The 17,539-nt window shown below is 36.4% G+C and overlaps 1 pseudogene; it reads left to right on the top strand.

Moving 5' to 3' along the window:
• Positions 1–17,539, top strand: part of LOC120352845 — a 46,294-nt pseudogene that overhangs the window by 534 nt on the left and 28,221 nt on the right.

Below are 17,539 nucleotides of genomic sequence, written 5' to 3'. Positions count from 1 at the left end.
TCTTCTACACCATCTTTGTCTTTGTCTTCCTCATATCTCATCATCGTATTCTTTCTTTTTTACACATCTTTTCTTTGTCATTCTTCATCATCGTCTTCTCTTCTTCTTCTCTTCTTCTTCTTCTCTTCTTCTTCTTCTTCTTCTTTCTTCTTTTTCATCATCATTATTATCATCCTCCTCTTCATCATTATAATCATCATCATCTTCTTTTTCTTCTTTTCTTCTTTTTTCTTCTTCTTCATCATTGTGTTCTTATTCTCTCGGCTGGTGTTCTCCTATTATCTTTTCTTTTTATTTCGTTTTTACATTGGTGCGGAATTGAAATCAGCTATTAAGAACATAGGGTTATTGACTTTGACAATATATTATTGCTCTGAACGAAAGACTTGCAAAAATATCAAAATAAAATATTGGGTGCAAACCAGAATATATTGTAATCTGCAACAATAAATTATTTTGATATTTTTGCAAGTCTTTCGTTCAGAGCAATAATATATTGTCAAAGTCAATAACCCTATGTTCTTAATAGCCTGATTTCAATTCCAGCAACAATGTGAAACGAAATAGAAAGAAAAGATAATAGGAGAACACAAGCCGAGGAGAATAAGAACACAATGATGAAGAAGAAGAAAAAAGAAGAAGAAGAAGAAAAAAGAAGATGATGATGATTATAATGATGAAGAGGAGGATGATAATAATGATGATGGAAAAGAAGAAAAGGAAGAAGAAGAAGAAGAAGAGAAGAAGAAGAAGAAGGAGAAGAAGAAGAGGAGACGATGATGAAGAATAAGACAAAGAAAGATGGTGTAGAAAAAGAAGAAGAATACGATGATGATGATGCGAGGAAGACAAGAAAAAGATGGTGTAGAAGAAGGATAAGAAAAGAAAAAGGAGAAGAAGATGAAGAAGAAGATGATGATGAAGAAGACAAAGAAAAAGATAGTGTAGAAAAAGAAGAGGAAAATGATGATGATGATGATGATGATGAAGAAGACAAAGAAAAACATGGTGTAGAAGAAGGATAAGAAAAGAAGAAGAAGAAGAAGAAGAAGAAGAAGAAGAAGAAGAAGAAGAAGAAGAGAAGAAGGAAAAGGAGGAGAAGAAGAAGAAGAAGAAGAAGAAGGAGAAAAAGAGGAGCATGCACTCATGTGGCTATATGCTACTAATAGTATAGAAGTTGGGGAAAGTGTTAAAAGTGGAAAATATAGACGGACACCATATTGAGTGGACAAGGTTGAAACTCCAGCAAATAGGTTCAGTGAAGTGAAGATGGTCGAACCAATCCCAAGTCATTAGAGTGCAATTTACTCTGAAATGTCAGCATTGATTCAATGGCAAGCATATAGGAGTTATTGAGAACAAATGCTGACACTTTAAAGCTGATTTCAGAACGGTAAGATTCACTCAAAAGCTGTCAGTTTTGGTTGAATGGTGAGTGCTTTGGTGTTATTGATAAGGGTTGCTGACAGTTAGAAGTGAATAGAGGGGTGAGCGCTTCAAATCTCAAGGGAAAACTTTTGCATTAGCCGGACAAGGACAGTTTCACAGAGAGAAAAAGTCCTCTCTCATAATACCTGCACAGGCCTTATGCAATTACTTCTACCCTTTCTTCTTCCCATTCCTCTTCACCTAAACTTTTATTCTTCTTTCTATTACTAGTAGTTCTGTGAACAGTAGACTCACGCAGTAATATATTGTAATCTGCAACAATAATTATTTGATATTTTTGCAAGTCTTTCGTTCAGAGCAATATATATTGTCAAAGTCAATAAACCTATGTTCTTAATAGCTGATTTCAATTCGCAACAATGTAAAACGAAATAGAAAGAAAAGATAATAGGAGAACAACAAGCCGAGGAGAATAAGAACACAATGATGAAGAAGAAGAAAAAAGAAGAAGAAGAGAAAAAAGAAGATGATGATGATTATATGATGAAGAGGAGGATGATAAGAATGATGATGAAAAAGAAGAAAGAAGAAGAAGAAGAAGAAGAAGAAGAAGAAGAAGGAGAAGAAGAAGAGGAAGACGATGATGGAGAATAAGACAAAAGAAAGATGGTGAAAAAGAAGAAGAATACGATGATGATGATGAGAGGAAGACAAAGAAAAAGATGGTGTAGAAGAAGGAAAGAAAAGAAAAAGGAGAAGAAGGATGAAGAAGAAGATGATGATGAAGAAGACAAAGAAAAAAGATAGTGTAGAAAAAGAAGAGGAAAATGATGATGAGATGATGATGATGATGATGGAAGAAGACAAAGAAAAAAACATGTTAGAAGAAGGATAAGAAAAGAAGAAGAAGAAGCGAAGAAGAAGAAGAGAAGAAGAAGAAGAAGAAGAAGACGAAGAAGAAGGAAAAGGAGGAGGAGAAGAAGAAGAAGAAGAAGAAGAAGGAGAAAAAGAGGAGCATGCACTCATGTGGCTATATGCTACTATAGTATAGAAGTTGGGAAAGTGTTAAAGTGAAAATATAGACGGACACCATATTGAGTGGACAAGGTTGAAACTCCAGCAAATAGGTTCAGTGAAGTGAAGATGGTCGAACAATCCCAAGTCATTAGAGTGCAATTTACTCTGAAATGTCAGCATTGATTCAATGGCAAGCATATAGGAGTTATTGAGAACAAATGCTGACACTTTAAAGCTGATTTCAGAACGGTGAGATTCACTCAAAACTGCCAGTATTAGTTGAATGGAATGCGCTTTGGTGTCATTGATAAGGGTTGCTGACAGTTTGAAGTGGAAAAGAGCAGTGAGCGCTCCAAATCTCAGAGAAAACTTTCCATTAGCCGGACAAGGAAGTTTCACAGAGAGAAAAGTCCTCTCTCATAATACCAGCACAGACCTTATGCAATGACTACTACCTTTTCTTCTTTTTCATTCCTCTTCACCTACAGTTTCATTCTTCTTCCTATTATAATTCTTATCCTTCTTCTCCTACTAGTTTTTCTTCATTTTATTGTTATATCCTTCAGCATTCTACTCATTTACTCCTTTCACTTCTCCCATATAGTTTTTAACTCTTTTTCTCCCTCTTCTGATACAATTTATTCTTCTTCTTCTTCTTCTTCACCTGGTTCTTTTTTCTACGCGCAGAACGTTGTGGTGATCGCATCATTGGAATGTTTTCAGCCAATGGGCTGAGCGACTTCAGTTCATCGTCTTGTCGCACTTGCAGTTTGTCTGAATGTAGTGATCCGTGTAACAATATTGATTTCCGGTCCAAAGGGGCTGAATTAAAGCGATTTCGAAATGCGCGCTGGGTTGTGATCACGGAACATCCGCTCGAAAAATAAGTCTCAACGGAAAATGCGCGCTTCTCATTGTTCTAATGCATGATGGCGAATGAACATGTCGGGAAGAAAACTTTATTTTCTGACCTCTAATGAGACCAATTTCGCTCTTCTACGACATCAGCTGACTGGATAGCCTTCACTTTAAAAAAGGAAGTTTAGCTGCCGCACCCGGCATAGTGGAATTTACTTCAATCTGCCAGCATTAGTTGACAAAGTTGCCAATAATTATCTATCAGCAATTGGAGAGAAATTTATTGTGTTATTTCAACTTTTTACGATGACAATTTGAAGTTAATCTCATATTATTTCATTATGTATTCGTATATGCATAGATACAATATCATTCTTAACTCATTATAAATTAATGGGAAAGGTGAAATAGCAAACATTCAATCTGTCAGCATTGGTAGAATGGGAAGCATTGATGTTATTCATAAGTAATGCTGACAGTTCAATGTGATCTCGGCTGTAGTTGGCCAGTTGTCCGACAGAGTGCATTGACGCTGACAGTGCACCAACTTTGAATAAGTTGATTTGGTGGGTAAACTGATGCGATTCGAGTCGCTTAGTGTCACAGCTCGTTTGAGCGAGTCGGTAGCCAGCCAATGTGTGTGCAGTTGTCAGTTTCAGTTGAGTAGCATGTGGTGTGGGATTGGTGTTGAAGTTTGGGTGAAGAAGACGAGGATGGGAGTAGGAGGTGGAAATAGTGGTGGAGGAGGAGGTGGAGAGGGAAAAGTAGTAAGAGAATGTGGTTGAGGAGAAGGAAAAGTAGGAGAAAAAGAATGAGGATTAAAAAGAGGATTGGTGTTGAAGTTTGCAAGAACAAGTAGGAGAAGAAGGGTAGAACAAGGAGAAAAGGAGTAGAAGATGGAGAAGAGGAGTAGACGAAGGAGAAGAGGAGTAGAAGAAGGAGAAGAGGATTAGAAGAAGGAGAAGAGGAAGATTAGTATAAAATGTGAGGCTCAGAAGGAGGTGGAGAAGAAAGTGGTGGAGAAGGTGTTAAAGAAGGGAGGAAGAAAAGAAGAAGAAAAAGAGGATTGGTGTTGAAGTTTGCAAGAACAAGTAGGAGAAGACGGGTAGAACAAGGAGAAAAGGAGTGCGTAGAAGAAGGAGAAGAGGAGTAGACGAAGGAGAAGAGGAGTAGAAGAAGGAGAAGACGATTAGAAGAAGGAGAAGAGGAAGATTAGTATAAAATGTGAGGCTCAGAAGGTGGTGGAGAAGAAAGTGGTGGAGAAGGTGTTGAAAGAAGTGGAGGAAGAGAAGAAGAAGAAAAAGAGGATTGGTGTTGAAGTTTGCAAGAACAAGTAGGAGAAGACGGGTAGAACAAGGAGAAAAGGAGTAGAAGAAGGAGAAGAGGAGTAGACGAAGGAGAAGAGGAGTAAAAGAAGGAGAAGAGGATTAGAAGAAGGAGAAGAGGAAGATTAGTATAAAATGTGAGGCTCAGAAGGAGGTGGAGAAGAAAGTGGTTGAGAAGGTGTTGAAAGAAGTGGAGGAAGAGAAGAAGAAGAAATGAAGAAGATGAGGAAGAGGTGGAGGAAGAGTGGGATGAGAAGAAAGAGAGTGAGGATTAGGATTTGGAGGAAGAAGAAATAGTTTAAGGAGGAGGAGGAGTGGGATGAGAAGAAATAGAGTGAGGATTAGGATTTAGAGGAAGAGGAGAGGCGATGAAGAAAGAATATTAGGAGGAGGAGAAGGATTAGTATGTGATTGTGGAGGTGTAGAAGGTTGAGAAGGAGGAGGAGGAGAAAAGAAGAAGATGATGAAGAAGAGGGGAAGAAGAAGGAGAACAAAAGAGAGGAAGAGTGAGGGAAACAGAAGAATCAGCAGTACAGCAGAATAATTGATGATGATTGATTGAGATACTTTATTTATGTAGAATACAATATAACTGGCTTATACACTTATATACAATAGCTTACAATACAGCAAAATTATAGATGAATTTACATAATATAGACTAAGAAAATAACTATTGAACTGTATATGATATGAAAAAAGCAATTTGTAATATAATACATAGATAATAATCATATTGTTATGCATCTACATAAATTGGCGGAGCTTTGGACATATCAATGTCCATTCTTTGGGAAGAATATTAAAAATATCCTCCCCACTAACTCTCTACCAAACGTTGATTTCGTTATTAAAACTAAGGATTATTATTAATGGAAATATTGTAAAAGTTTTAATCAATAGAATATTGAGAAAAAAAAAACAGAAAATTGATAAAGTAAAATAATTATATAGGTAGATAAGATCAAATAATTGATTAATAAAATGAAGTAGGCTGAAAGTAGATCAGAGTTATCAAATTTCAGTAATATACAGCAGTATGCAGTGGATAATTGAAATAACATGAGTTTATATAATATATAATATACAATTCGTTCTATAACATGGTTTAAAGGTTTATATTGGTGGAATGGGTGAGGGATGGTTGTCATGTGATCGTTCTAGGGCGGACAGTTTCAGTCATTTGTTCCAAAATAGTTTTTTAAAGTCAGGTTGAAGCTCGCTCGGCTCTCGATAGACCTGATAGAAACAGGAAGTGTATTCCATGCACGACAGGCACTGACTAAGAAGGATTTTGTAAAAATAGTAGTTCGATGATGGGTATCCTTAAGTACTTTCTCCGGTTCTAGTATGTGAAGCATCTATCCTCCTACCTCAGAGACAAATTTGAAATCATCTTTAAAATAGTTCGGATTACCGTATTTCAGATATCTCTAACAAGCTTGACTATTCGAAAAAGCCTCTGATCGGGAAGCTTCAATGTTGAACTAGCAATGTGGGCTGGGGTGATATGATCATGGCGTTGGAGAGAGTAGACGAAACGTAGACAATAATTTTGGCAACGCTGTAGTTTACATTCAAGTGACTTGCATATCGTAAGAACAGAATTACAATACATTAAATGTGGGAAGATGAGAGATTGAACCAATAATAATTTAATGTTTCTAGGGAGGATATCGTGCATTTTCTTCAATGCATGCATGGCTGAGAATACCTTTTTACAAGTTTTGTTCACTTGTTCTGACAGTCAAGAGTATTATTCATAATAATGCCTAAATTTTTAACTGAGCTACAGTAAGGAATGTCATTACCGTCTACACTAATTTTGTGAATCGATTCAAGGTCAATATTGTTTATAAGACGAGAATATCCAATTATATGGGTTGTGTTTGATGGGATTAAGCTTAAGGCCATTTTTCTTTGTCCATCCACTATCGAATTGATATCCTGATTCATTATTCCAACTGTTTCATTAATTTTTGTTATGGGACAGCTCAAATAGATTTGAAGGTCGTCTGCATAAGTTGGAAACTGGAGAATTTGATAATGGAAGAAAGGTCATTAGCATACAAAGTGAAGAGGAGAGGGCCTAAAATGAACCTTGTGGTACTCCATGCATAACGTTTTTCAAGTTGACTTTTTGTCACCGACAGATACACATTGTTTCCTACCTAATAGATAGGATTTAAACCAAACTAACGAGTTGTGACTGAAACCAAGGATAGCCAATTATTCAGAAGGACTGTATGATCAACAGTATACGATGCTTTAGAAAAATCAAATAGGGTGAGGATGGTGCATTTTCTTTGGTCCATAGCTAACCTTATATCATCAGTGACACGAAGCAGAGCTGTCTCAGTTGAATGGAATAATAGAATAATATAGAAGAATGGAAAAATAGAATAATGGAATAATAGAAGGGGGATAAGGAGAAGTGGGTGGTGGTGGTGAAGAAGAAGGTAGAGGAGTAGGAGGAGAAGTATAAACAGGAGGATGAGTGTGAGAGAGTGAAGGTTTTCAGAACAGCAGAAAAAGAGTAGGAGGAGGAAAAGGTGGTAAGGGAGAAGTACGAAGAGAGTGTGGAGGAGGAGAAGGAGGAGGAAGTAGATAAAGTGGAGGAAAAAGAGTAGGAGAAAAAGAATGGGGAGAATACGATGATAAAGTATTAGAAGAAGGAAGAGGAGAATGATTCAGATAAGAAGAAGGATTAGCAGAAAAAACGGGTCCTATTCAAGTTGAGACTTGGACTCATTAAAGGTAAATGTAGAAGATAAGAAGGGGAGAAAGTAATTAAAGGTGCAAACAAATAGAGTTGAACGAATTCACTTGATGAAAAAATACTGTAACAAAGAAATGAGGTTGCTAGAGCCTAGAAGCAAATAGAGAAGGAAGAAATAATTTAATCATAGCAAATAATCAGCAGAAAGTAATTGACAATATTATTGGCAAGAGACAAGAATATGAAAAGAGGAAGAAGAAGAAGAAGAAGAAGAAGAAGAACTCAGTGTCGAATGATAATTGGTTGAGTTGAATTGGTAGAAGTTGATTGGTTGAGTTTGTGTGGAGTTGATTGGGTGGGAAGCATAGACTAGAGCTTGTGGTCTGGGAAGATAGTGAAGGGATGTCCTTTAAAGGTGCGTACAGACTTTCGCTCTGCTCCGCAACCGAACGTCACTCCAGCAGAGCGATTGATGATCGACCGGCGAGCAAGAGTGGAACGCGAGAAGAGCTAACATCTCCCGTAACGTTCATGATGGGTGCGACTGCAGAGCGGGGGCGGAGCGACTGCGGTACGATGGAGGAACGAGGGCGGTACGAGGGCGGAGCGTGCTCGGTGCGGGTTGGAGGCGCGTATATGTGTACGCAGCTTAAGAGGTGGCGAAAATGCTGTACCAGCAACTTTCTTTCAAAGATAATTTTTTTGAAGAGAAAGCAAAAGGTTGCCATACGCCTTCAACCAGTTATAAGCATTCTACAACTGAGTGTTTAGAACCAAGTGTTTCATCCTGCTCTCTCAGTCCAGATGTTTGGCGGTATTCAAAAAGTGTCTTCTTTTTATTATGTTGCTCATTACTTGATTCATTCTTCAAAAGTGTAATTTTCATTTTTGTAAAAATTGAAACTTGAAAGTGTTCAATGCAACATTTTATCTTTTTATAGGTTAATAAATAGTTTTAAAAAATTATTTTTTCAGAGTTTTAAATTCTCGGCAAAAGTTATCCAATTGATTCTGTAATATTGTGAACTATTCACATTAAACATAAATTTGTTCAAATCCATCGTGGTGGATAACTTGAGTAACTAGGTAATTTTTAGGTACCTAACTTTTACTCACATGAAATAACTGTAAAAATGCTTGCGGTTGATCACGTCGGGTTAAAATCACGTCGGGGTCAACAATATAGGAATTTAATTTGATGATTCCTATGTTGGAATTGATTAAATGGAACTAAATGAATGATGAATTAATTTTAATGTTCGAATGACAACATTGAACTTTTGATAAATATGAAGAAAAAACTGTTACAAGTGATAAACAAACTATATCAGTTGAAAACATGACAGATGGCGGTGGCAATCATATGATTCGCCACAAATACTTCCCATTCTACCAATGCTGACAGATTGATGGTTGCTATCTTACCTTTCCCAATAGTTTATGGGTTAAGAATGATATTCTATCTATGAATGTATGGATAAATAATTAACTAATATGAGATTGAATTCAAATTATCATAGTAAAAAGATGGAATAACACAATAAATTTCTCTCCAATTGCTGATAGATAATTATTGGGCAGCTTTGTCAACTGATGCTGGCAGATTGAAATAAATTCCACTATAGCGGGTGCGGCAGCAAAACTTCCTTTTTTAAAGTGAACGCCAACCAGTCAGCTGATGTCGTAGAAGAGCGTAATTGGTCTCATTAGAGAGGTCAGAACATAAAGTTTTCTTCCTGACATGTTCATTCACCATCATGCATTGACCAATGAGAAGCGCGCATTTGCCGTTGAGACTTATTTTTTTCGAGCAGATTTTCTGTGATCACAACCCAGCGCGCATTTCAAAATCACTCTAATTCAGCCTCTTTGGACCGAAAATCAATATTGTTACACGGATCACTACGTTCAGACAAAGTGCAAGTGCGACTTGCGTTCTTGCTGCAAGTGCGACAAGATGATGAACTGAAGTCGCTCAGCCCATTGGCTGAAAACATTCCAATGATGCGATCACCACAACGTTCTGCGAGCAAACATACGTCTGCTCTTGGACTTTCCGATCGTTCTGTGAGACGAATTTTTCATGATGATCTTCATTCCCATCCATCTTCTTCTTCTCTAAGTACCGTCTCCATTTCGGAGGTTGGCAATCATCATGGCGATTTTTACCTTGTTCACAATTCCCATCCATACAAGATGGCAATTGTACAGGAACTCTCTGAACGTGACTTCATTGAGGGAAACCTTTTCCTCTCAATTAGTATCGATTTGGAGTGGCCAGCAGCCCGATCTCCCAATTTGAAACCTTGTGATTTTTTCTATGGAGGTTTTTGAAATCCCTTGTTTATATTCTCCATCCAATGACCCTACAAGATTTGAAGACCAATATCAGGGAAGAAATTGTTAACATAACGCCTGCAATGCTGGCAGGAGTCATGACAAACGCCTGAAATCGGTTTGCTCAGTGTATGGAGAATATGGGGGACGTCACCTACCTGATACGATATTCAAAACTGATTGAAACAAAACTTTATATATGTGACTACATTACAAAAAATAAATACAAACTATTTGATTCGTACAAAGAGTTTTATTTACTTTAAAAAAGTAAAGTTTCGCTACCGCACCCTGTACTTAGATTCACTTCAGTTTTCAAAAAAAAATAATACTAACAATAAATAAAATACAAATTTTATTATTCAAACTCGCAATATTTACAATCAGAATCATAAGAAAAACAAAAACACACAGCTCAATAAATTAAAAAAATAATTAATAGAAGATTAATAAAATAAATACTGGTATATTTTATTAGGAAGAAATTTGTGAATTGGAATAGAATACTTCTTTCTGGAAGTATACAATACTCCACGTTTGCAAGCAGGAAGGAATATCACTTTAATTATTTAAATGCATAAATAAATGAAGACATTTTTGTCAGCTTTCCTCATAGTTAACCCCATTGCTTTCTCATTCTACCAATGCTGTCATTTTGAAGTGGATCTTACTATAAGCAAAGTTCCTACCAAATGAACAAAATAGCGTCACTAGTCTCCCATAAGCAGTGAACTCTATACTACGTTTCTTATTCATTAATAGTGACAGTTCAATATGAATCTTACACTCACAATATAGCAAAGTTCCCGCCAAATGACAAAGTTACGTCACGTGTCCGCCATACATTTCCGAGGCGGCGGGAAAAAACGAGAAACTTTCGATATAATATAATAGACACTCAACGTCCGTTCTCAAGTTATATAGCGTCCGTTTCAAGTTTGGTGTGGAGTGAAACTACTTCAAGTTCTGCTGAAGAGCTTCCTCTTCAGATTGTATTAGTTGTGCCAAATAGATGGATGGAGGAGTAGCCTACCTACCTACTTTGACAGGTGTCTAAATAGGTTGAGTGTTTGGATAGATTACTTAATGTTTGTTTCGTGAATTTTGTGCCAAAATTTATTTATTTTTTTCGAAATTATAACTTTTCCAAGATAAAATTTTATTAGAGTGCTGGATTAACGTTGTGATTTTCTCACGGTATCGGAGTAATTCATGATGTCATTCCGCACATTACGTATTAAATTCTGTATTTCCTCTATTGTTTTCAAACGTTTTCCTAAGTACTTAGAATTGTTTTAAACGCAAATCATCATAAAAAATCAGTCGAACGTCCATTCTATTGCTGAGTCTTCTACTTTTTATCGAGGGAATTTTGCTGTATTCTGTCTTTGTTAGTTGTATTCCTTTCTCGTTCTATTGAGGGAAATTATTGTCGTCCCCACCATCCTTTGTAATTTGGTAATTTTCTTTTGGATATATTGCCAGCCCTGATACCTATTTTGAGCCTGATTCGGTCGACTTGGAGACCTGAACAGGAGACCGCTTTTATCTTCTGTAGAGTACAGACATGTTTTCTGAGCTTAATTATATTGACCTGATCAATAATGTCTTTTCCAGACGTTTTTATTCTCTCTTGGAGACTGAAATTATATTATTGGGATCATTTATCCCATCAGTTTTGAAATCGCTAATCCTTTTATTAATTATTAATGGAATAGTTAATTTCCATTCAGAGCGGTTGACTGCTGCACTTTATTATTATTGTAGGCTATGGATTAGTGACAGTCGAAAACCCATTTAAGGGTTTTTTGTGTGTGTGTGTGTGTATTCTTGAATACTCATTCGAGGATCGTGCTGTAAAACCAAGCTCATATAAAAAATAAATGTACACTGCTTTATAGTATTGTATATCAAGATTTATTCATTGGAATAATCTGAGACAATCACTCCATTTATTTATATAAAACTTTTTATTTATCTTTCTATAACAAAGTTGGAGAACCCTGAATCTGAAGTAAACAATTGCATTGAGTCTTACTAAAATTAGAAAGCCAATCAGAAGGAAGCTTACAAATCGTTCAAGGAAGAGATGAAATTTTTCTGAAAATCATTTCTCTTTGGCTTGTGATCCCGATCTGTGAGGATGCACATGGAGATTAGGGTCCTTACTTTCTATTGAATTTTAAATCATCAAGCCAATCCTTTTTTTAAATGTAAAATATTTGTAATTAATGTTTGATTATCTGTGAACTCAGTGTTGCTAAAGAGTTCCTAATTGTGATCCGTTCCCATAACATTTTTAATACTGAGAGAAATTTATAAGAAATCTGGACCACTCGCGAGCCCAGCAGAGATGAAAAGGACCTGCATAATTAATTATTGGAAATAATTAATTCACTCTACAAGACCTTCAAGAACATCATTACTGTGAGTGTTAGTTCTAATGAGCTCATTAGCCAGCTTCTAATAGTGAATTGGGAATTGATCAAGCGCTATATAAATTAATTCAAGTTTAAAAAATTTGCAACATGTTGAGTGCTATCATATAGTCTATAAGAACGTTTTATGAATTTATTTGATTTATGTAGGAAGATTACTTCCATGCACGGCACGAACTAATAAAATCCTGAGATCATTGAATTGTTAATTTTATTAATTATTATTTGCACATTGATTAAAGTGTGTCATGTTAATCTACAGACTGAACACGGTTTTAATTGTAGAATTCTGAATTGACTTGAAGTCCATGTTCAGTATTAATACAAATTTATAATTTTTAAAGCTCACAACGTGTGAATGCTATTAAGCCTTGTGATAATTATGTCAAATTATAGAAAAGAATTTTTATTAAGAAAAATTTGTGAATTGGAATAAAAATACTTCTTTCTGGAAGTATACAATACTCCACGTTTGCAAGCATGAATGAATATCCTTTAATTAATTTTAAATGCATGAATAAATGAAGAAATTTTTGTCAGCTTTCCTCATAGTTAACACCATTGCTTTCTCATTCTACCAATGCTGTCATTTTGAAGTGGATCTTACTATAAGCAAAGTTCCTACCAAATGAACAAAATAGCGTCACTAGTCTCCCATAAGCAGTGAACTCTATACTACGTTTCCTATTCAATTAATAGTGACAGTTCAATATGAATCTTACACTCACAATATAGCAAAGTTCCCGCCAAATGGACAAAGTTATGTCACGTGTCCGCCATACATTTCCGAGGCGGCGGGAAAAACGAGAAACTGTTCGATATAATATAATAGACACTCAACGTCCGTTCTCAAGTTATATAGCGTCCGTTTCATGTTTGGTGTGGAGTGAAACTACTTCAAGTTCTGCTGAAGAGCTTCCTCTTCAGATAGTATTAGTTGTGCCAAATAGATGGATGGAGGAGTAGCCTACCTACCTACTTTGACAGGTGTCTAAATAGGTTGAGTGTTTGGATAGATTACATTAATGTTTGTTCGTGAAGTTTTGTGCCAAAATTTATTTATTTTTTCGAAATTATAACTTTTCCAAGATAATATTTTATTAGAGTGCTGGATTAACGTTGTGATTTTCTCACGGTATCGGAGTAATTTCATGATGTCATTCCGCACATTACGTAATTAAATTAAGATATTTCCTCTATTGTTTTCAAACGTTTTCCTAGAGTACTTAGAATTGTTGTAAACGCAAAATCATCATAGAAAATCAGTTGAACGTCCATTCTATTGCTGAGTCTTCTACTTTGATTGAGGGAATTTTCCTGTATTCTGTCTTTGTTAGTTGTATTCCTTTCTCGTTCTATTGAGGGAATTATTGTCGTCCCCACCACGTCCTTTGTAATTTTGTAATTTTCTTTGGATAATATTGCCAGCCCTGATACCTATTTTTGAGCCTGATTCGGTTGACTTGGAGACCTAACAGGAGACCGCTTTTATCTTCTGTAGAGTACAGACATGTTTTCTGAGCTTAATTATTTATTGACCTGATTCAATAATGTCTTTTCCAGACAGTTTCTTATTCTCTCTCGGAGACTAAAATTATATTATTGGGAATCATTTATCCCATCAGTTTTGAAATCGCTAATCCTTTTATTGAATTATAATGGCATAGTTATTTCCATTCAGAGCGGTTGACTGCTGCACTTTATTATTATTGTAGGCTATGGATAGTGACAGTCGAAAACCCATTTAGGGTTTTTTTTGTGTGTGTGTGTGTGGTGTATTCTTGAATACTCATTCGAGGATCGTGCTGTAAATATGCCTTGCTGTCAACGAGGGCTTACGAATTCGCTGACCGAGATGGCCGGTGATATCGGACATCTGACTTGCCGTGCGGGGCTGAAACGATCTTCGATCTGACGCCACTAGCCTGATGCCTGGAGGCCATCACCCTTCATCCTCATCCATCACCCTTTGGACACCGGACTCGAGGATGACAGATCTTAGATAAGTACTTGATACCACCCACTACAACATCAGATGTGCCCCCATAAATTTGGTCTCTTAAAGACATGAGTATTTGGTCTCTTAAAGACGTATTATATCTGGTCTCTTAAAGACGTATATTTGGTCTCTTAAAGACGTATTATACTTGGTCTCTTAAAGACATGTGTATTCGGTCTCTTAAAGACAGATTGATTATTCTATCATCCATGTAAAGATGTTTTTGTAATATTCTCTATATTTTCTCATTATTATAAGAGCAGTCAGTCAACCGCATATCTATGTTTTTTAATTCCAAGACCCTCAACCACTAGAATTAGGATCACATTATTGATCAGATAAAAAATCCGCAGACCTCAGGGCCTAGCACAATTTCAACAAATAAGCCTTCTCCGACAAAATCATTTGTCACCAGGAGTCGGTCTCAGTTGTAAATGAGAAACTAATACTTCAAAGTCAACTATTGTCCTACCCCGAATGCAAGCAATACATGTCCATAATTAAAGTTCACAGTAACACTCTTTATGGAGAAAGTGCAATGTGAATTTCCGAACACTAGTTGTTGACCGAGCGAAGTGAGGTCTAAGATTCAAGTCGACGTTTGGCATTTCTCTTAGAGCCTGTTCACATGACAGCGATTTCGTTCGGTTGTCGCGCGGTTGACAAACCGAGCGATTGCCAGGTATAGGGAAACACATGGTGCCGTACACATGCATCGCTCGGTTTTAGTAGTCGCCGGCGAATCGCGGCGGTTGTAGTCAGACTACAACCGCTCGGTTGCCGGGCGGCTCGATATACTAGAGCAGGCATGAGAGCAAACACATGTCTTCAGTCAACCGAGCGGTTTCAATCAGAGCAGTAATATATGTTTAAGAGTAAGTACATCGATTGAGATATCAAGATTGAGTACATAGATGTTGTACCTAGTTATTATTTATCATAAGCGAGCGCAAACCGCTCATGAATCGCTGTCATGTGTACGAGGCTGGCAAACCGAGCGATTTGCCAATCGAGCGTAAATCGCTGTCATGTGAACAAGCTCTTAAGAGGCGGCCGATGTCAGCTCTGGAAGCCCATCCCATTAGCCAGGCAAGGGCTGAAAACCAGTGAGGATAGAATCTTAACATTCTATACTCTCTGCTAAAAACAGTACAGTGTGAGAAGCGAGAGCGCTAGGTGAGAGAGTGAGTGAGTGAATAGAAATGCAAATACAAAGGCAGATGCCATAACCAATCGATTGTTGAAAAGTCTGTCTAGTCTAGAAGCAAAGAGAACATATTAATACTTCTTCTATTCTTTTGTCTCTGCAAAAAGCAACAAACAAGTCTAGAACTCAAGTCGAAATCACAGGCAAACACCTTGAAAACAAGATGACAACAAAAAGTTTCATGGTCCTTTTTATATCGCTTGTATTTTGATAATCTCCAAGATATTTACCGTCTTTTGCTCAAACATTTTTGGAAAACCTTCCTTTCTATATTTTCGATATGTGCATCCACCCCTATAACACAAATTTTATCCAGTTATTAAGTTGTAAAAGACGGAAAAACGTTTTCTGACATCTGTTTTTCATGATCAAAAATATTATTTTTGAGATTTCCATCATGGAAATGTTATGCTATATCATGTATGCTAATGCTGGAAACTATTTGGAGAGTAGTTTCATAGTGAAGCGTACAAGAGAACATCACGTAGGGCTATACTGAATTAGACTGGTTACTATATTACAGTATACTATTCTTTCGTTTTTTCCAAACTCTTGGCTTTGCTTGAAAGCCAATGTTATAGAAATTCTTGGAAAAAATCTTTTCAATATTTCTAGAATCTAGTCTTTTAAACTTGATTGTGGAGGAATAAAAATTATTAAAACAAAACACAGCTCACTTCTTACATTACTGTACCGTACCCTCCACAGGAGAAGATTCAATTTTGGAAAATTGTAAACATCAACAGTAAACTACTTGTAAGGTCTTAGAAATGTAAATAAACTTCGATACTTAGATTAAAAAATCATTTGGTTGAAAATTTCTTTATTTTCTCCATATAAAGAAATTTGAATGAAAAAAAATTATTAATATAAATTGGGTTCCTTTTATTTTTGAATGCAAGTTGATTAGTTCAGACCTAATTGAACAGAAGCATAATCACAATAATATCACAAATCATAAGTAGATCAAATCATCAAATCAAATCATTGAGTGTTCATATATGAACACTTAACCCGGGAAGGATCGCGCCTGGTCTTTTGCACCCAGTCATAACTGATCTAGGTCATTTCTTTGCACTCATGAAAAGTATGCATCCCCCCTCCTAAGTACCTTCAAATGGACTCTTCCACTAGACAGTGATGTGGTTGGTGCCTTATTTCCATTGTCCCAGTCACTATCACACACGCTTTTCAACAACAACTGGTCGAATACACCCAGCGCGACTTTTCACGTTATCTGTATACGGGTCAAACCACCCTGTGCGGCCTGTCGCGTTTTCCACATATGGGTCGAATCCACCAGTGCGACCTGTCGCGTTTTCCACATTTGGGTCGAATCCACCCAGTGCGACCTGTCGCGTTTTCCACATTTGGGTCGAATCCACCCAGTGCGACCTGTCGCGTTTTCCACATATGGGTCGAATCCAACCAGCGTGACTCCTTGTGTGTGCTACTTTTACTACTCAAACATGAATGAAATGGAAGAGGAACAAGTTTTGAAACTTTAAGAATGTGTTAAAAAGAGGAAAGACGTGAGTGAACAAGAAAGACTAGAAAATCCAACAATAGAATCTCAAATTTATCATACTCTGTCACATATTACTGCACCTGGTCTAATCCACCCAGCGCGACCCCTCATGTGATTTTTACTTGCGCGACCTCTCCAGGGTTAAACAAACTAATAGAATGTGAAAATTGAAATTGATTAGAATAATATTCAATAATCATGAATCATTATTCCTATAAAAAGAAACAAAATCCTACAAGAACGGTTGCTGAAAAACATCAGAACTGTCTCTCGAACTGTCAGTTCTCCTGTAATCTTCTCTGAATGAGTATAATACAAGAATAATTATTCGAAAACATTAGATCAAACACACTATTAGCTTACGTACTAATAACACAATTTCATTTTAATCAATTCATAAAATACAAGATTGAACCGCACAGAATTGTATAAAACCCCACATACATATACACCATAGCTTTCAACCTGTTATTTCAACTATAATAGAACAATAATTATTCGAGATCAGATCATAACATATTATAAGCTTATGTACTAATAACACAAGTTAATTTTAATCACAATCACATATCAAGATAAGACTGCAAAGAATTGTATAAACCCACAAACTTATGCACCCATAGACTTTCGAACAAGTTATTTCAACTATAATTTGATGAATAATTAAATAATGTGAAACCCAAACTTGGGACTGTACTTTTTACATAGAGGATTGCTTCCAA

The sequence above is a fragment of the Nilaparvata lugens genome, chromosome 8, assembly GCF_014356525.2.
Source record: "Nilaparvata lugens isolate BPH chromosome 8, ASM1435652v1, whole genome shotgun sequence".
Classification (NCBI taxonomy): domain Eukaryota; kingdom Metazoa; phylum Arthropoda; class Insecta; order Hemiptera; family Delphacidae; genus Nilaparvata; species Nilaparvata lugens.
Note: the sequence above shows the minus strand (reverse complement) of the source record. Positions and strands in the feature narration are given on the sequence as shown.